Source organism: Ambystoma mexicanum, chromosome 2p (assembly GCF_040938575.1).
Source record: "Ambystoma mexicanum isolate Mex_15411 chromosome 2p, UKY_AmexF1_1, whole genome shotgun sequence".
NCBI classification, from domain to species: domain Eukaryota; kingdom Metazoa; phylum Chordata; class Amphibia; order Caudata; family Ambystomatidae; genus Ambystoma; species Ambystoma mexicanum.
Window position 1 is genome coordinate 486,967,516 of NC_090923.1, and position 17,570 is coordinate 486,985,085.

The 17,570-nt window shown below is 47.9% G+C and overlaps 1 protein-coding gene across 1 annotated transcript in view; it reads left to right on the forward strand.

Annotated features, from left to right (window-relative positions):
* Positions 1 to 17,570, forward strand: part of IARS1 (isoleucyl-tRNA synthetase 1) — a 2,025,584-nt gene that overhangs the window by 1,312,559 nt on the left and 695,455 nt on the right. The gene's annotated exons all lie outside the window — the stretch shown is intronic.

Sequence of the window (17,570 nt, forward strand, 5' to 3'; positions counted from 1 at the left end):
TATATGAACTTAGACACAGCTTAATAATAGATGCCATGCAGTTGAAAGGTGGACTGCTGAGCGGGGAGTACTGGCTTGGTATGTTTGTGTGCATTGCTTTTGTTGCATATGGTACAGTTAGAATCATGTTTCTAGTCTCGTCACAAAAAGATCCTAGGGGCCAAGTTGGAAGACGTTTGTTATTAAAAAGGTAGGCAAACTATTCCTACGTACCTGGCAAAACAAGGAGGCAAAAGGGTTTTTATGAACTAAGTGCAAATCATAGCTCATTGCCTCTCCAATGACTACATAGTTGACGGCTAACCTCACAAAGATATGCATAATGGCCAGTAATAAGTATTCCTGCCCAGTTCTTCCTAATGTGGAATCCTCTTACCAGGAGTTCAGGAGCAGCTGTCTCATCACAACCATTTTGGTGCTTTTTATAAAGAGTAGAATTGTTAGTCTTTCACAAGCTCAAAGAAAACATTGTTGTCATTTTGAGCACACTATTATTTCAAATGTATTGCTCATTTGAACATTATTTTTGCTTGTACTTGTGTAATATTAGTTCATCCAAGTGAATGCACCATTTTCTTTTAATCTCTGAAGGTTCCCAGTCTTAAATCATGTTTGTACAGTGTTTACTCTAAGTCCGAATTGATTCCTTCCTCACACAGATTACTCATCTTTGATATTTTACCTCCAGTGTCAGCCGTCTTTGGAAATTGTGTGGTGTCTCGGTACTGTCCACGACACTGAGAGCTGTAGTTCGTATGACCAGATGAATCCGAAGTCCCTCTGGGACTGGCGGCAAAGCTTGCGGTAGCCTGACCTCCCTCTAAATCCCGGCGCGGTAGACCGTTGTCGGAAGCCGAATCGAAGGGTCTGACTCCAGAAAAGGAAGAGGCATCAGGGGGAAAAAACCCAAAAAGGCCCCATTCCCTAAGCCATTCGTCCTCTTCCTCCTCCCACAAGAAGAAACAACACCACACACACAAATCTGATTCCTCTAGTGACCGTGGTAAGTCGTCGGCAGCTCCGACGTCCAGGGAGGAGTGGAAAGAATTTTAAACAAAAATGCTTGACCTGTTTCGCAAGGCAGCTGTAGGTACGGGTGAGTCCTCAATGCAGCAGACCTTGATGGCTCCAGCGGCGCCCGGTGACCCCGGCCCCAGAGCAAAATCCTTGCAATGCCGTTGGCGGGGCCAACTGGCTCGCGCCAAGGAAGGTCGGCGCGCCTTTTGCCTCGGTACTTGCCAGCGCACCTTGGGCGCCGCTCCCTTCCAATATGCCCTCTGCTCGCCAAAAAACCTGTTGGCGCCGACTGCTAAACCATCAACCGCCATAGAGCAGTCTTTCATGCCAAAGTCTCGGACCGACATTAACGGCTCCATGGCTGACATTTTTGGCGTCGCTGATGACGACCAAGTGCGTCAACCCTACAAACTCCGGGATCTGACTTTTTTTTCATCATCCACACCGATCTGATGGCACTGGCTGAAGGTCTTCATGGCGCCAGTGGGCTAGATATGTCCCCAGACATGGAAACGCAGCAGGTCCATACATATGGCAACGCTACTGCCAGGTACAGAGCTTTATTAGACAGGATGGTGCATACCCTGGGTTGGAGTGCTCCAGATAGGCCTGTTTGAGGCTACGAGCTAACTGGCCTACTTGATGAGGGTCCTGCTACTGATAGGGCTATGCTTTCCAAAGCAGCCATCACCGACCATATGGCCACCTTGTGTCGGAGACATTGTACCGCACCCCCAGTCAATTCTGATTTTTCCAAAAAGTATAGGCAGGCAAGTGGAGATCCTCCATATCTCTCTACCCACTGAACTCCGGAGGGATTAGTGGTGCAGGCGGCCACAGTGTCTACCAGGCCAGCCACATATACATCCAGTCTCCCAACTGAAGAGGAGGGAAAAAAAGGTTGTCGCCTTGGCAAAGAAAATCTTTTCATCAGGCAGCATGGCCTTGAAGGCAGCCCATGCTTCTTGTGGTTTTGCCAAATATTCTTTTGGATTGTGGACGGCCATTGGCGAGGCTGCGCAGTATATCCCCAAAGGGGAGATGTGGGAAGGCTTCCAAAGTCTGGTAGACGATGGCAAGGAGTAGGCCCGGTAGTCTTTGCAGACGGGCCTGGACATCGGAGACTGTGTCGGCAGATACATGGGGTTGGCCACAGTGTTCAGCAGGCAGGCTTACCTGCATACTTAAAGATTCTCAATGAATGTCCAAAATAAACTTCTTGACATTGCGTTCTATCATGAGATTCTTTTAAGCCCCAAAGCTGATGATTCTCTGGAGAAATTCAGAGTCCAAGTTAGCTGCAAAGTCATTGGGCCTAGCTTTGCAACAGCTGGCCAATCCTGCCTTTTAGTTTTTCCTTAAGGGGTAGAAACTACAGTCGCTATGTCATTTATAGCAGGAATGCTGAGCTACGACAAGTCGGGAAGGGGCAGAGGTGCTTTAATGGATTGCCTTTCTACCACAGATTCCTCATCCTATAGATATCCTCATCCAGCTCTTCTGCTTTGGAAAATCTTCGACAGGGGGGCGAAGGGGTGGGGCATAGTGGACCTCGATTCGGCCATCAATCATCTATCCGTCTTCCTCGATCGTCGGCTCTGGACGCGACGACGGTGTCACAAATATATCACGTCACTACACCCCATACCTCCATTCCTTTTTTCCACTAGCTTGACATGCTGCTTTAGGAACACAGTGATCAAGTCCTTCTCTTTGTGTTGACGTATTTTCAGCAGAATACAATTTTTCATTCGAACACGAGATGTTCCGTGCCTTGAGTTTCGGGTTTCTCTGGTGCCTCGGCACGGGCCACACCTCAGAGGGGTGAGTCAAGCACCAAAATGAACCCGAAGTCAGTGCGTGAGCGGGCTGCTGAACTCATGTAGAACCGGCCGCCTTCAAAATTTCTGCCGTGGTCGACCGTCTGGTCCTCTGAGGCCGAGACTGGGGGGGGCCTACCCCCGAAAAGGAGAAAGAGAAATATCAGTGGAAGACTAAGAGGAGGTCCCATTCTAGGAGCCACTCTTTCTCATCACACAAGAAAAAGATGCCACCGAGATTCTGAATAGTCAATGGATGGAGGAAAACCATCGAGTGGGCTGACCACTTGGCACGAGTGGCGAAGGTTTTAAGGTCCAGATGTTGGCAATGTTTCAGAAACATGCTGCAGCAGGCGTGGGTGTCCCCTAACCCCCAATCAGCAGCCCTGGCAGGCAGCAGCGGTACCTGGTTCAACTGACGCCACGCAAGCCCCAGTACTGACGCCAAAACGTTTGATGCTGGGACCATCCGGTGCACCTCAAGGTCCGAGCATCACTGACGCTATCTCGGTGCCACAGTCCCGGTCGATGCTGACAGTTACTCTTCTCCTCCGATGTATTCCATATCTATGATAGTAATCACCACAGCTGTGCTGCTTCGGAACATTTTCTGCGTCTTGCGTCAATGACGTCGATGCGCCGTCCTCAAGGACCTCCTCCGACGGCCGACGTCACTGGTTGTGATAAGTAGGACGCACGATGCCCATAGCCTCAGTTTCGTTTTTTTCCGCTAACGTGTTCGCTTCGTAAATCTCGGTACGCCTCGACTCTGTGGAGTTTCTGTTGTTCGTTTGTGAAGTTATTCTTCGTGAAGATGTCTACCTCGTCTTCCACACCGCGTCCGGGCTTTAAGAAGTGCAGGGACTGTGGGTCCAAGATGTCGGTCACGGACTCTCACAACGTCTGCCTCTGGTGCCTCTGGGAGGCTCATGACACGGATGACTGTGTCGACTGCCAGTCACTCACGTCGAAAGCCTTGCAAGAGCGCAAGGAGTAGTTATCGGTAGGTAAGGTGTCCAAGCCCCGGAAGTCGAGGTCTGCGGGGCTTTCGACGGACGACTCGAGGGGCGAGACTCCGTGTCGTCGTCGGAAGTCCAGTGGGTCTCGGTCCCGGAGTCTGTCTCGCCACTCCTCTGCCTCTTCAAGGCACTCCCAGAAGCGCCGTCATCGGTCGCCTTTCACGTCCTCATTCGAGGACTACGCCCATTGGCGGGTCGCTTACCCCACCAAGCATGCGACACCGGAGGAATGGGCTTTCTTCGGGAAGAAAATGTTGGCGATTCTCGAATCGCAGGGCACTGCTCAGTCGGCGCCTCTGAGTGGGCTCGGTCATGATCAGCCGAGAGACGCTGCTCGCATGCCTTCGGGCTCGGGTGGTTGTCACGATTCGCGGGAAAGGTCCCGCTCGGACAAGGGGAATCGTTCTCGGCATGCCCGGGCAGGTCCCGGTTCTCGACGCGCTCGAGACTGCATGAACCTGTGCAATCTTCGAGGAAGACGTCGACGCCTGTGGCGCCAAGGTCGTCGACGGACTCTCTCGAGGCTCTGCCTCCGAGGAATTCGTCGGCACCCAGGATGTCGAGGGACAAGCTCGGGGCTCCTCCCACGAGGCCTGTGTCGCTGCCGTCGATGTTGTCGGCGCCGCGTCTGTCGACGCCGATTCTCTCGACGTCGGCGCTGATTCACTCGACGCCTTTCGGAGCTGTGTCGACAGGGGTACCCCGTGGCTTGGGGGAACCACCTAGGAAGGCTCTGGCCAAGGTCAAGCATGAATTGGTTCCAGTTCTGTGCCTTCTTACCGCAATCTGGAATTCATTGCAGAGGTGGATGAGGGCTCTGATGATGGCATGGTGCCTGACGAGATTCTCTCTGGCCATAGCCCATTGGAGGACCTGAGGCAGTCCCTGCATGATGCTAGTGGGCTGGACACCTCTCCGGAGGTGGAATTTTGTAGTCCTGAGCCTGGCACTCATGCCGATTCTTCGTACCGGCGACTTATGTCACGGGTCACCGAGTACTTAGGATGGTCTGCTCCCCAGGGGAGTTTGTTCAGTATGACCTTACGGATATCCTCGACATTGGTCCACCAACTGACCCGGTACTGCCATTCCATATGGCTCTGCAAAGAAGGGTGGCAGTGGCTTGGACTGCTCCAGAGATTCTCCCGGCAGTGAGCAAGTCTTTGCCGCGAAAATACCGCCCAGCCAGTAGTGACCCCTGCTACTTGTCCAAGCACCCTACTCTGGAGAGTTTGGTGGTGCAGACAGCTACGGCCCCGGCAAAGCAGGCGCCGTACCCTACCTTCCCTCCTGATGGGGACGACAAGCATTTTGACGGCTGGGCGAAGAAAGTGTTTTCTTCAGGGGGTATGGCGCTTCAGGCGGCCAACTCCATTTGTGCCTTCTAGTTTCACACACACTCTGTGGAACTGTGTTTCCTTGGCAGCTGAACATCATCCCGAAGGGGATGAACGGGATGGTTTCCTTGCCATGGTTCAGGATGATAAGGACGCTATGTGTGAGGCCGTTCAGTCGGGTTTGGACATGGCAGATTGCGGCTGCCGGTCCATGGCGGCGAGCACCGTGATACGCATGGGCCTGTGGCTGCCGGAGGAGAAGGTTCTCGACATCGATATATCTTGAAGCTGCGGGCAGTGTACCGGGCCCTCAAGTTTCGTCCCTAAAAGACAGTGGTGAGGATCTTCACGGACAGCACCACCACAATGTTCTACATCAGGAAGCGGGGGGGCACCCGAACCCCAGCGCTCTCCAGGGAGACACAGGACTTGTGCACTAGGCTGTCGGCCAGGAGATGTTCCTCATCCCCCTTCACCTGGCAGGAGTCAAGAACACCTTCACCAACTCCTTCAGCAGGGAGCTGCACTCCTTCCACGAGTGGGAACTGTGGCAAGATCACGTGGACAGCATCTTCCCCAAGTGGGGCAGACTCCAGATTGATCCGTTTGCCATGGCGGCAAACTACAAATGCCACAAATTCGACAGCAGGTTCCACCAGCCAAGGAGCATGGGGTGGGGCGACTGTTGGGACTAATTTTTTATACTGTGGCCTGGTGGACAGATGTATAGAAGGCCAACCTATATTGTGACAGCAACAACTCTGGGAAGCTGTAGCCAAACCAGTTTAGGTAGCAGTGACAGGCGGTATTATGATATGATATGGCATTTGTAACGCGCCTATACACAAGTGGCTAAGTTCTTCAGGGGGGGTGAGCTTGTAAAGAGTTCACAATGAGGTCACACAATGAGAATCACAGATTACACGAAGACGAGAAGTATAAAAATAGTTATTTTAATTATGGCCAAAACACACTATAGAAAAATTACTACAAGCTGGTAGACTTATCAAACAAAACTATCAAACTAAATACATATATACATCCTCTTGGTTATAAGGCATAATACAAATCAGTAACTCCTCTAATGGAAAGGCTAGACAAGTATTATGCACAAAAAGGTCCTCAAAGCTGATCCCTATCTAAAATTGTCCAGCCCTAAATTGCCTGGGGCCTTGTGCCCAATAGTTCAGGATACAGTTCCACAGAATTTAGGATGCAGGAATAAAATGCAGGTAGGGGCTCTGGGGTCCAGTGAAGGGTTCTTAGGGTTAGGCTTCAAGTTAGACTAATTCCCAAAAGTAGCCTGAACAGTCAGAAGTCTTGCATAAGCAAGCAATGGCAAAGCCAAAAGTGTTAGAAATAAGGTTAATTATATGCCCATTGCCTTATAATTGGAGTATAGGGGTAGGTTAGATACTCTGTAACTTACCCCCTTACTCCAAAACTTCCACAGACTTGGCTGTACAAAGGAAGAGTGTCCGACACTGTTTTTCCCACTGAAAGCCATAGTCCTTGATTCCCGGGGGTTGCAGTTTCAAGCTGATCTCCAATTGGTGTCTTTTACTGTTGCAAGGACTCTTGGTCAAGGAATGCAGAAAAACTCGATGCTGCACCCCTCTTGGGACTGTACTCGGGTCAGGTAAGCAGTTTTCGGACGGTGAACACCGCGCCTGGTGATGCAATCGGGTTCATTAGCCGCAGACGGACATTGCCTTCCATCTCTGGTCCCCTTGATGCTAGGATGCTGAATTTCACGGGAGGTAGTCTTGCAGGGCTGGCTGAGGATCCACCAAGTTTCAGGCCAAAACCCGATATGGTTACCTAGGTAGCTCTGTAGCCCAAAAACGAAGCTGGTCAGCCAATGGACAGTTCCAGTGTACTCCCGAAGATTTTCTTTCGCAGGGCACCGAGCAGACGTCGGGAATGGATGCTTCCTCCAATCCACGGGTCGTTGCACCTTTGCAGGACTACTAAAGATCAAGAGCAAGACGGGGCTCCTCCAGGACAGCAGCAGAAGTTGGTTGCCTGGCCTCCTTCCAGCAGGTCTTGAGTCTCTTTGAAGGGCTCACAGCTAGATAGGATACTTGGCTCCTTCAGGTTTCTCCAGGATCTCTGAAGAATGGGTGCAAGGGTCCTCTTCTTATCGTAAAAGCCAGGTAACAGCTGAAACTTCCTTTGGCCAATAGCAGGACTAGCCCACACACACACACACCCCCCGGCAGCGGTCCATTCAGGACCACTGGCGGGGACATTCATGCATACCACTCAGACACACTGAAACCAGTATGTGAATTGGAGTCAGACTGACCCAGCCCACATCCTGCCAGCAAACACACACAACTCTCCAGTAGCCCGCCAAAAGCTTCTGATTTCCTGGGCACTGGAAGTCCTTATAAAGATTTTCCTGGCCTCTGAGCCTAGGAAGAAGGCTAAAGAACAAACTTGCAAAAAATCAGGTGAAGAATCTCGTGGCATGGCCATGTTTGACCAATAGCAACAGTTAAAACAAAATTCCCCAAAAAGTGGGAAAAAGTCACTGCTGCCACCATCCTATGCTTTTAGCTCCTAGAGTAACCATAAATCCTCTGAGTGTTAGTCTAGGGCAAAACAAAAATGCACCCCATTGTACTGCAGTGTAAGCTGCTGTGCACAATGAAAAAAAGTTACCACAAGTGATACAAAAGTAACCAAAATTAGTAACAGCAACACGACTAAGGGAAACAATGTTTCCCAGTACTGACAGCCTGAAGGACATATCAGTTTCCCCATAACATGAGCAAATGCCAGTGTAGTGAAGCTTAAAGGAAAAGTGCACTCAAAAATGTTATTGTCCCGATCGTTCGGGTAAGTCGTTATAAGCATACTTTGATTGATCGTAAAAAAAACATTCCTATGCATTTTGCCTTCGTTTTCCTCACTTTTACACATGTGAAAACGTGTTGGGCACGGACATCTTGTGCTAATCTTATCCGTGGATCGATCGCCCTAAGTTCAAGTGCGCTTGCAGCAATAAATTAAATCACCCCCACTGAAGCTGACATCAGTAGTCCCAACGATCTGCTCCACCCGTTTTCATTACGTTCGTGGCCAGCCTAGCCCAACGTGCCCCGTCATCACCCACGCCCTCAGAAACGGGAAGATAACACAAGATAAACACAGACATCCTCACACAGAGCGTACCTTCTCTGGCTTGCCCTAAATAGCATTTGTGTATTGAATATTTCAATAATAGATCAACAGTAGTCTGCAATGTTGCAAGTGCTTTTATTTTTTAAAGAATGTTCACTAGAAATTATAAACTCCAGGAAACAAACCATTTTTTAATTTTGCAGGTAAGTTAGAGCTGACGACTATTGCATCACTCTCGAGCTCCGAGGGTTACGATGAACGCTCAATGTTCTTTGTCCTTATGTATCCTTGTCTTGCTATATGGCACAACAGCACAACAATCCAATGACTCCCTCTCCCCCTTGTTGCTCTATGTGGGAGAATGCATTTCTTTTTTCACTTTCAAAGCCCAACGCTCTTGCTTCTCCGCGTTGCTACATCATGAATGCTGACATGTTGCTCCTTATTGCCGGAAACGCCAATGGACATATAGGGCCATATTGATCGTCCCACAAAACGCTGATTGGAAAAAAACACTGCTTATGGTAATCCTCCAGTGTTGATTGAAGAAGCCATTGGCTGGCACCTGGAAGCTATGGCACGGGCAGTACGGTACGAAGTAAAACACAATAAAAAATGCATTTCAGAAGCTGTTCTTTATTTAACATAAGTTACGTACACGTATAACTCATAACTGTTTGAAACCTAATCATAAGCGCAACACAACCAATATTTAACACACAAATGAAAACAAGATGTACTACTTGAGACCACGAGTTGCGTACAATTTGAGCGCTGTGAATTAGGTATAGCTCCCAACGGGATAGAGAACCACATGGAGAAAACTGAGAACAAACATAGCAACCATTGAGTTTGAACCCCGGACAGATGTCACCATAACGAAGCTTGCAAGATTGCTTTTGAAAAGAGATCACAGTGCACAAGGACAACGTTTACCCCACCGTCAATTAGTTATTATGCATACAGCACCCCACTCGTTTTTAATCCCAATAACAATTTTATGTAAACTTGAACTTACATCATTTCTGGAAATTCCATGGTTAGTCTGTGGACGAGCAACCGCTCTGTACGATGTATCACACACTTTCACACTAACTTGGCGGTACATGTCCGCTCTCAATTTATTGAAAGTTATCTTTTTTTTTCTTTTCTATTCCCAACAACTTATGTCCTTCGACCAATTGCTGCCTAGCGTTCAAGGCCAAATTACAGTAAGCCGCTTGTTCTATTCAAAGGCAGGGACATTTAGCTTTTGATTTCGGCAAAGAATGCAGGGGAAAGAAATGAAAAGGCATTGATGCGGTACAGTGTTTCAGAATTGGAAGGACCGCTTGAAGCATCCATGTAAAGATATTCAACTAAGCGGATTACCTGTTGATGGATTAGCCGGCTCTAGCATATTATCGGGTCTTTCGAAGCGTAACTTGTGAGAGTTAGATAGACCTTAGCATTAGCTACATGGAGAGATGATTCCAGCTTACACACGCTGCAATCTATAGACGGATGGGTAAAGAAAAATTGTAGCTTTCCGCCCCCTATGTAATACTATTATGTACACTGTCTTACCAATGGACAGTGCATGTTCAGACACTGTGGGTGATGACATTACTGGCGCTGTGTCCTTCCAAAAGGCTCTTGGGGCAGCCCTCTCTGTAACGATCATTCAAGACAGGTGACGTGGCACATCCATGAGGAGTGTCAAGATATATTTAAAATGGCAGTAGCTGGTGAAAGTGCATGATCGTGCCGCTGAATGAAAACATGTTTCTTCGTAGGATGTCTGTGTCCGGTCAGGAAGGGACATGAGGCGTTGAAGATTTGGTTCCCACTATAGGAGTAGGGTGTGCCCTTGGCGTCAGATCAGTTTTCAGAAGGCTGAGCATACCTGCGTGTCACAGGATAACAAAGCCAACATCGAATGTCTTTGTCTGCTATCCCCGAGCGGTGTGCCTCAATGATCTCACCTTCATCCAGATGCTCACTTTGTCTAGAGCACTGCTTCTGTCTAGGCCTTTCCAAAGGCACCAACATTCACTGTGTACTGAGAGAACGTTTGGATTTTTTTTTTCTGTAAGAAATCACATACTAGAATGAACTGAACAATATATTTGTATGATCTAATGAAACTCAGCTACTAGGCACAGTACAGACCAATAACTCTGATGCGGGATATCACATTTAATATAGGGGAGTTTGACCAAGGGGTGTAATATTCCAAAGGTTCTTTTGAATTCAAATTTAATTTTTGGACATTTATGATTTGGCATTTGTAACACCTCCAGATGTCTATGTGAATGCATTTTACAAAGAGCTACAAATAATTTGATTCTAGAACTACGCATCCGATTTTGGAGTTCGAGGACAACGCTTGTTTGCAATGTTTTGTGGCATTGTATGAGTCCTGGGAACAAATTGGCTTCCAGTCCATGAAAATACATGGTCAACACAGTCAATGTCAGATCTTTGACAAATTCAAATCCATTTCCTCGTTTATTGGCTTGGCCACCCATTTTTTGCTTTGTTTTGTAAAGGCCTTGTAATAATGTGGCACTCCCAATTTTCCTGAAGTTCTCGCTTGATCCCTACCTACGTTGTTGTTATGGGCAGGTACAGCTAGTCTTGTTCTCGCCTCCATATCATCTATGCTGAAATGCAACCTTTTGGGCCGGTACTTTAGGCACATATTATGGAACACCTCCAAATCTCCAGTGTTACAGAAATCGGCGAGTCCCATCAGGTCCTTCGAAAGCGTTTTATCGTACACAATGTTTTCAAGTGCTTTGTGTGGGGGTGAACATGGCACCAACCACTTCTTCCGTTCCTCCTCCCTCGACAATGGTCCATGTGCACATTTGTGAAAATGTTGGTTTTCTGTCCATGCGTGTACGTTGGTACAATGGTGCATCAATGAACGCCATTTTTCAAGTAGAATTTCCACAGATCCATCAAAAGTTTTGGAGCTCAACCATAGATGGTTGCTGATGGACTGACACCATTTTTATAAGGTTTTCCGAACCCTTCTTTTTCCCAGCAGCTGTAATTTTTTTATTGATTGATTTATCAACGTGCCATATATCAAATTGAGGCAGAAGGTGTGGAATCTGCTCTCACATTGCATGTGCTATCGAAATATGCCGGTCGGTGGCTATCATGTATATATTTCCATTCCCCTGGATTGAAGAAGTTGAATGGATTTGATGAAACCATGTTTCTCCATGGCAACAGACGATGAACATTCAGACACCTGCACCAGGACAGAACTCCATTTTTTTTTATTTTCCATGTCTTGAAAGTGGTAAGTGCAGTACTTTGCGGAACATCCTTAACTGTCACACTGTCCGTCGCCAGCTAGCCAGAAAAGTTTGCCAGAGAATGTACTGTCCATTGATATGTGTTCAACATTCCAAGCATGACTAATAGGGAATAAGAATTCCCTTTGGTATTTGTAGTATTGAATTTTAGCAAGGAACTCAAGACCCACAAACTGAGGAAAAACTGGAAATCTTGCTGAAAGTCGATCCGCTGAACAAAGTAGATTCCCAGTTGGCACTTTGCCGAGAATCAGTGGAGCAGACCATGTAAATGTATTATGGAGGTGGACACAGGTTGCTTGGATTTTTAGGTTGGTGCCTTGTAATACACGAGACACATTCACCAAAGGCTCCCTGCATATCTTGGCCCCAATGGTATGTTCACATTTGAGCATGTATACAATCTCTAACAGGCAGCTATCAAACACAATGTACTTTTGCTCCTTTAGTAGCCAATCGTCCTGCAGTACTGATTTTAGTGAGTCGGTGGTGGTGGACAAATCCTCAAGACTTTGCAAACTGAAGTAGAGATCTTGTGCAAGATCATCATCAGTCAATTTCATTTAAGCTTCAACCTCTGTCAGTTTATGATGTGAAAATTCAACATGAATTGGAGAAACAGCTAACTATGAATGTTTTTTTGGTAGAACATTTTTAGCAGGTGTATATTGTGTGAAGGGTTCATCAAGCAGTTGCATTGCATCATCACTTCCTTCATTTTCATGTGTGCGAACTGGCACAACGTAGTAATGGTCCAGGCTGACTTTGTAAGGGTTGCATGTGACATTCCATTAATTTTCCAGCCACTGGACAAATTCATCACTAGTCTGCTTGTTGACTGTGCCACGCTGCGCCTGAGATATTAGTTGCTCTAATGTAAAATCTGGTTGGCAAGCAACATCTTTGGTTTCATGCGATGTCTGTGACTTTATACTCTTACTTCTGGACTTCTAAAAGAATAAATAGAAGATGCTGAATGTATTGCACACATACAGAACATAAAACCTAAAAAGACTAAAACATCTGCTCAAAAGCTTGTGAAAATCAAACTGGTACGTTCTTTACCCTTGGTTTCTTGATTTGCTTCGAGACACTGGCCTTCTCTTTGCAGACTGCGACATCAAGCTGAATAAAATTATAATTTTTATATGGTTTTAATAAAGCAAATTTAATTTCAAAGCAAACAAACATAAGTACATATCTACAAATAGAAAACAACTAAACGCACTGGAAAAGATAGTGACGTAATGAAAATGTATTCAGAATGCATTATGATGCCCAATTTCACTTCATAAATGTTTACCTCGGTTCCATGCGCCTCTTCTAAGTCCACATTTGGAGTACATTCCTTGACTAAAGTAATATACAAAAAAATACAATGCCAGCCAAAGTGCTAAGTAAAGGTTTGTATTCGACAGAGCACCTCCAAGCTAAGTATTTTACATAGACTTTGAACCATATACTATTAGAGTTACTGGAAAAGATAGTGACGTAATGAAAATGTATTCAGAATGCATTATGATGCCCAATTTCACTTCATAAATGTTTACCTCGGTTCCATGCGCCTCTTCTAAGTCCACATTTGGAGTACATTCCTTGACTAGAGTAATATACAAAAAAATACAATGCCAGCCAAAGTGCACAGTAAAGGTTTGTATTCGACAGAGCACCTCCAAGCTAAGTATTTTACATAGACTTTGAACCATATACTATTAGAGTTGCTGTCGCAACACAAATAGGACGTTAGTATGGATAAAAACTTGAATCGAGTGTACGTGACTTGGTCATAACATTCAGTTCATATTTCACCTGATATCCATCCGAGTTCAAACGTGGACTTGATTTGAGGTGACCCTGTAAAACGTAGTGATTACAATGTTTCCCTGCAAAGTATTTTGCTTTGTAATGTGTCTTTGGTAACTGTTCTGCATTAGGGGTCGGGGGGGTTCAACTTTACTACCGAAATCAGAAAAGTTTTAAACCGTGCACAGTCACATACATTTATGTCTTAAAATATATCCAATTTTGGATGTACTGTGATACTTGAAAGTGAAATGTGAATAGAAATACCTCAAGCTGTGGACCTATTCCAAAGGAGTTAGAGATACTAATCGAAGTTCCACTATCCACCTATAATACAGCACTCATTTTAATATGGATTAAAAAGCTAAATGAAACGGAAAAAATGCAATGCAGTAGATGGTACATACTGAACTAAAATGCATACAATGGTACACGCGTACACAAACCCATACCTGCCACTTTGTACAAAGCGCAATTTCTGCACATAATACATTTTGATATGTTTACATTGAAAGCATATCACATGCAAGTAGTTCAATCGCATACAAAGAATAGTGTAATATAATTACTTGGTATGTGTATGAGCCTGATGTTGAGAAATTGATGCAGAATGTTGCTCCTTTATTTTCAGTCAATCTATGAAAATAGTACAATGGAAAAAGAAAATTAGTTCTAGGAAAGTGGACTTATGCGACGATATAACATTTCACTTTGTGTGGGTCGGTAGGGCTCACCATTGGGATAGAAGGCGTGTCGGTGGTTGCCTAGCTTGCAAGGGTCTGTTCTTCCATCAATGTGCTTTAAGTGAAGAATGATATGTCAATCAACACATTTCCCAAACATAATTTCCAAGGGGCACTGTGGAAGTTTTCATCAAGGATTACATTTTCTGGTCAGAGTTGAATATGGTGACTATGGAAAATGGATTAATAGTACAAACATAACAAACTCAACGTTCACTACTCGCCTCACCATCCACATGGGGAAATTGAGTTGGGATGGCATTTGGAAGAAATTTAGGAGAACTTGCAGTCGACGTTTTTTGTGTACCGTGACTGGTCATGCAGGTTGCAGACACGGAATCAATTGGCCCTTACGTCGTCCTTGATTTCCTGGGCCCCAATTTCAATCTCATCCACTTCACAACCGCAAGACGGCTTGGATGGCTCAAGGCAACGGACTTCCGGCAGGACGTGCAGACCAGAGTTTTGAACATGCCGTTCGACGGGAGCAACCTGTTTGGGAAAACAGTGGAGGATTCCCTACAAGCCATCAAGACGGACACGGATACGGCCCGGGCTCTGGGTGTTCTCCAGCAACGACGGCTGCCCTTTCGGAGCGCCGGAGGCAAACAGGGTGCCTCCAAAGGTTCCGGCGGCGGATATTCCACCTACCGTCAAGCGGCCCGTTCGTCGTCACAGGAAGCCTACAGGGGACGAGGCAAGTCGGGCGGACCCCGCCGTCGTCGCCAGGGAGGACAAGGCGGCAAAGCCTCGTCGAAGCAGGACTGAACCGGCCGTGCGGTCGGGCCCCCACCGAAGCATCCCGGTGGGAGGCCGGCTGGGGAACTTCGTCAGCGTGTGGGAGTCCATCTCCACCGACCATTGGGTGCTGGACACCCTGGCCCAGGGTCACGCGCTCGAGTTTCTAAAGAAGTGCCCGCGCGTCCCCCCCCGTGGCCAGGAAGGAACATCACGTCCCTCAACTTCTCTTGGAGGTAAAGGCGATGCTCAAGAAAGGCGCCATCAAGCTCGTCCCAAAGAGGCTTCGGGGCTCCAGAGTTTACTCAAGATACTTCCTCGTGAAGAAGACAGGAGGATGGCGTCCCATCCTGGACCTACGACAACTGAACAAATTCATCAAGGCACAGAAGTTCCGTATGGTCACCCTCCAGCACGTCCTGGGTCAGTTGGAGGGGGGAAATTTCCTGTCGTCGTTGGATTTGGAGGATGCTTACTTCCATATCCCCATCCTAAAGGGACACTGAAAGTTTCTCATATTCGTGGTCACGGGGCGTCACTACCAGTTCAGGGCCCTTCTCTTCGGATTGAGGTCGGCACCCAGGGTGTTCACCAAGTGCCTCGCACCGGTGGCGGCGCGGCTGCGCCTGGAGGGGATCCACGTCTACCCCTACCTGGACGACTGGCTCATCCGAGCAAAGACAAAGGAGCTCGCTGCGGAGCACACGGTGAGGACCGTCCAACTACTCACGGACCTGGGATTCTCCATAAACTACGCCAAGTCCCACCTGGTGCCCGTGCAAGACGCACTGTTTCTGGGAGCAAAACTCGACAGTGGCGCTTCTGGCCTCTCTGTCGGAGGAAAGGACGAGGGCCATCTTGAGCAAGGTGCAGCGGATGCTGTTTGCGGACGCAGCCAGGGTGAGGTCCATCAAATCCCTCCTCGGAATGATGTCTTCTTGCATTTATCTAATCCGCCTGTGCAGGCTTCGGATGCGCCCGTAACAGGAGTTCCTGGGCGCTCGCTGGATCCAGACGACGGGCAGCTTCGAGGACAGGATCGCACTCGACGAGAGCGTCCAACGAGCGATCCGGTGGTGGGGCACCCGCGCGCATCTGACGGCGGGCATGGACTTCCAGACCCCGGGCCACCAGAAGACCGTGACCATGGATGCCTCCCTGGAAGGGTGGGGAGCGCACACCGAAGTTCTTGCAAAGGCCAGTGCGTCTTCCACTCTTAAATGCTATGGACACAAATGGAAGAGGTTCTCTGTCTGGTGCCACGCACAGAAGATTAACTCTCTACGGATTACGGCTCCTCAAGTACTGCCGTACCTGCTGACGCTGGCCAAGGCTGGACTGGCGCATGCTTCCATCAAGATTAATCTTGCTGCGATCTCCCGATACACCAGAACCACGGGACGGACGTCTTTGTGGTCTCATCGTCTGGTGAAAGAATTCATGAAGGGACTGTTCAGATCGTTCCCGCCAGTGCTGACCAAGCTCATGGGACCTCCGTTCGAGCCTCTGCACTCAGCTCCGTTGAAGTTCTTGTCATGGAAAAAAACGTTTCTTGTTGCCATCACCTCCGCACGACTGGTGGGAGAGATCCAGGCCCTTTCCTGCAAGCCCCCGTACTTGACTTTTCACGACACGAGGGTAGTGCTCAGGACGCACCCCTCCTTCATGCCCAAGGTGCCGTCGGACTTCCACCTCAACGAACCCTTGGTGTTGCCTGTTTTCTTCCCGTCGCCTTCGTCGCCGGCTGAAAGGACTTTGCACTCGCTGGATGTGGCTAGAGCGCTGAAGTTCTACGTGGACCGCACAAAGAGTTTTCGGAAGACGTCACAACTTTTGTGAACTTTGGACCTGTCAATCAGGGGAAGGCTCTCTCGAAGGCTTCCATTTCCAGATGGCTCTCCGGCTGTATCATGTACTGTCATCGGTTGGCAAACGGACCGCTACCTGGCCGTCCGAGAGCCCATTCACCAGAGCGATTGCAGCTACCACGGCGTTCCTATCTGGTGTGCCCCTGCTGGACATCTGCAGGGCTGCTACGTGGAGGTCGACGCACACCTTCACAAAATTCTACTGCGTCGACGGGGATTTCAGGGAGGAGTCCAGGGTCGGCCAAGCAGTGCTGCGCAACCTGTTCACCTAAGGTGAGCCTGGTGAGAGAAGGTAAGAGATGCTTAATGTTGAGTTGTGGTATTGCTTAATGTTGAGCCTGTTGCCACCCCCCGTGGTTGTGCATGTGTGTACTGCTATGTATTCTTTTATTCATGAGCATGTGAATCCATGCCAGACCCCATGCTGGAGAAGGAACAAGTTACTTACCTGTAACTGTTCTCCAGCATGGGTCTGGCATGGATTCACATGCAAACCCTCCCGCCTACCCTTCTGCGGCTCTTCACTTGGTCATACTGCCACTTCATGTGCTACCATATCTGATGATGGCTGCCAGAGGCGGGGCTTAGGGAGATGGCAGTCATTGGCTGTGGTCAGTATGACGCAGAGATCAGTGATTGGTTACTACTACGAAAGACAGATCAGAAACAAAACTGATACTGATTTTTCTTTACCGAGGTTTCCCAGCCTGACGACTGGGAATATTCATGAGCATGTGAATCCATGCCAGACCCATGCTGGAGAACAACAGTTAGAGGTAAGTAAC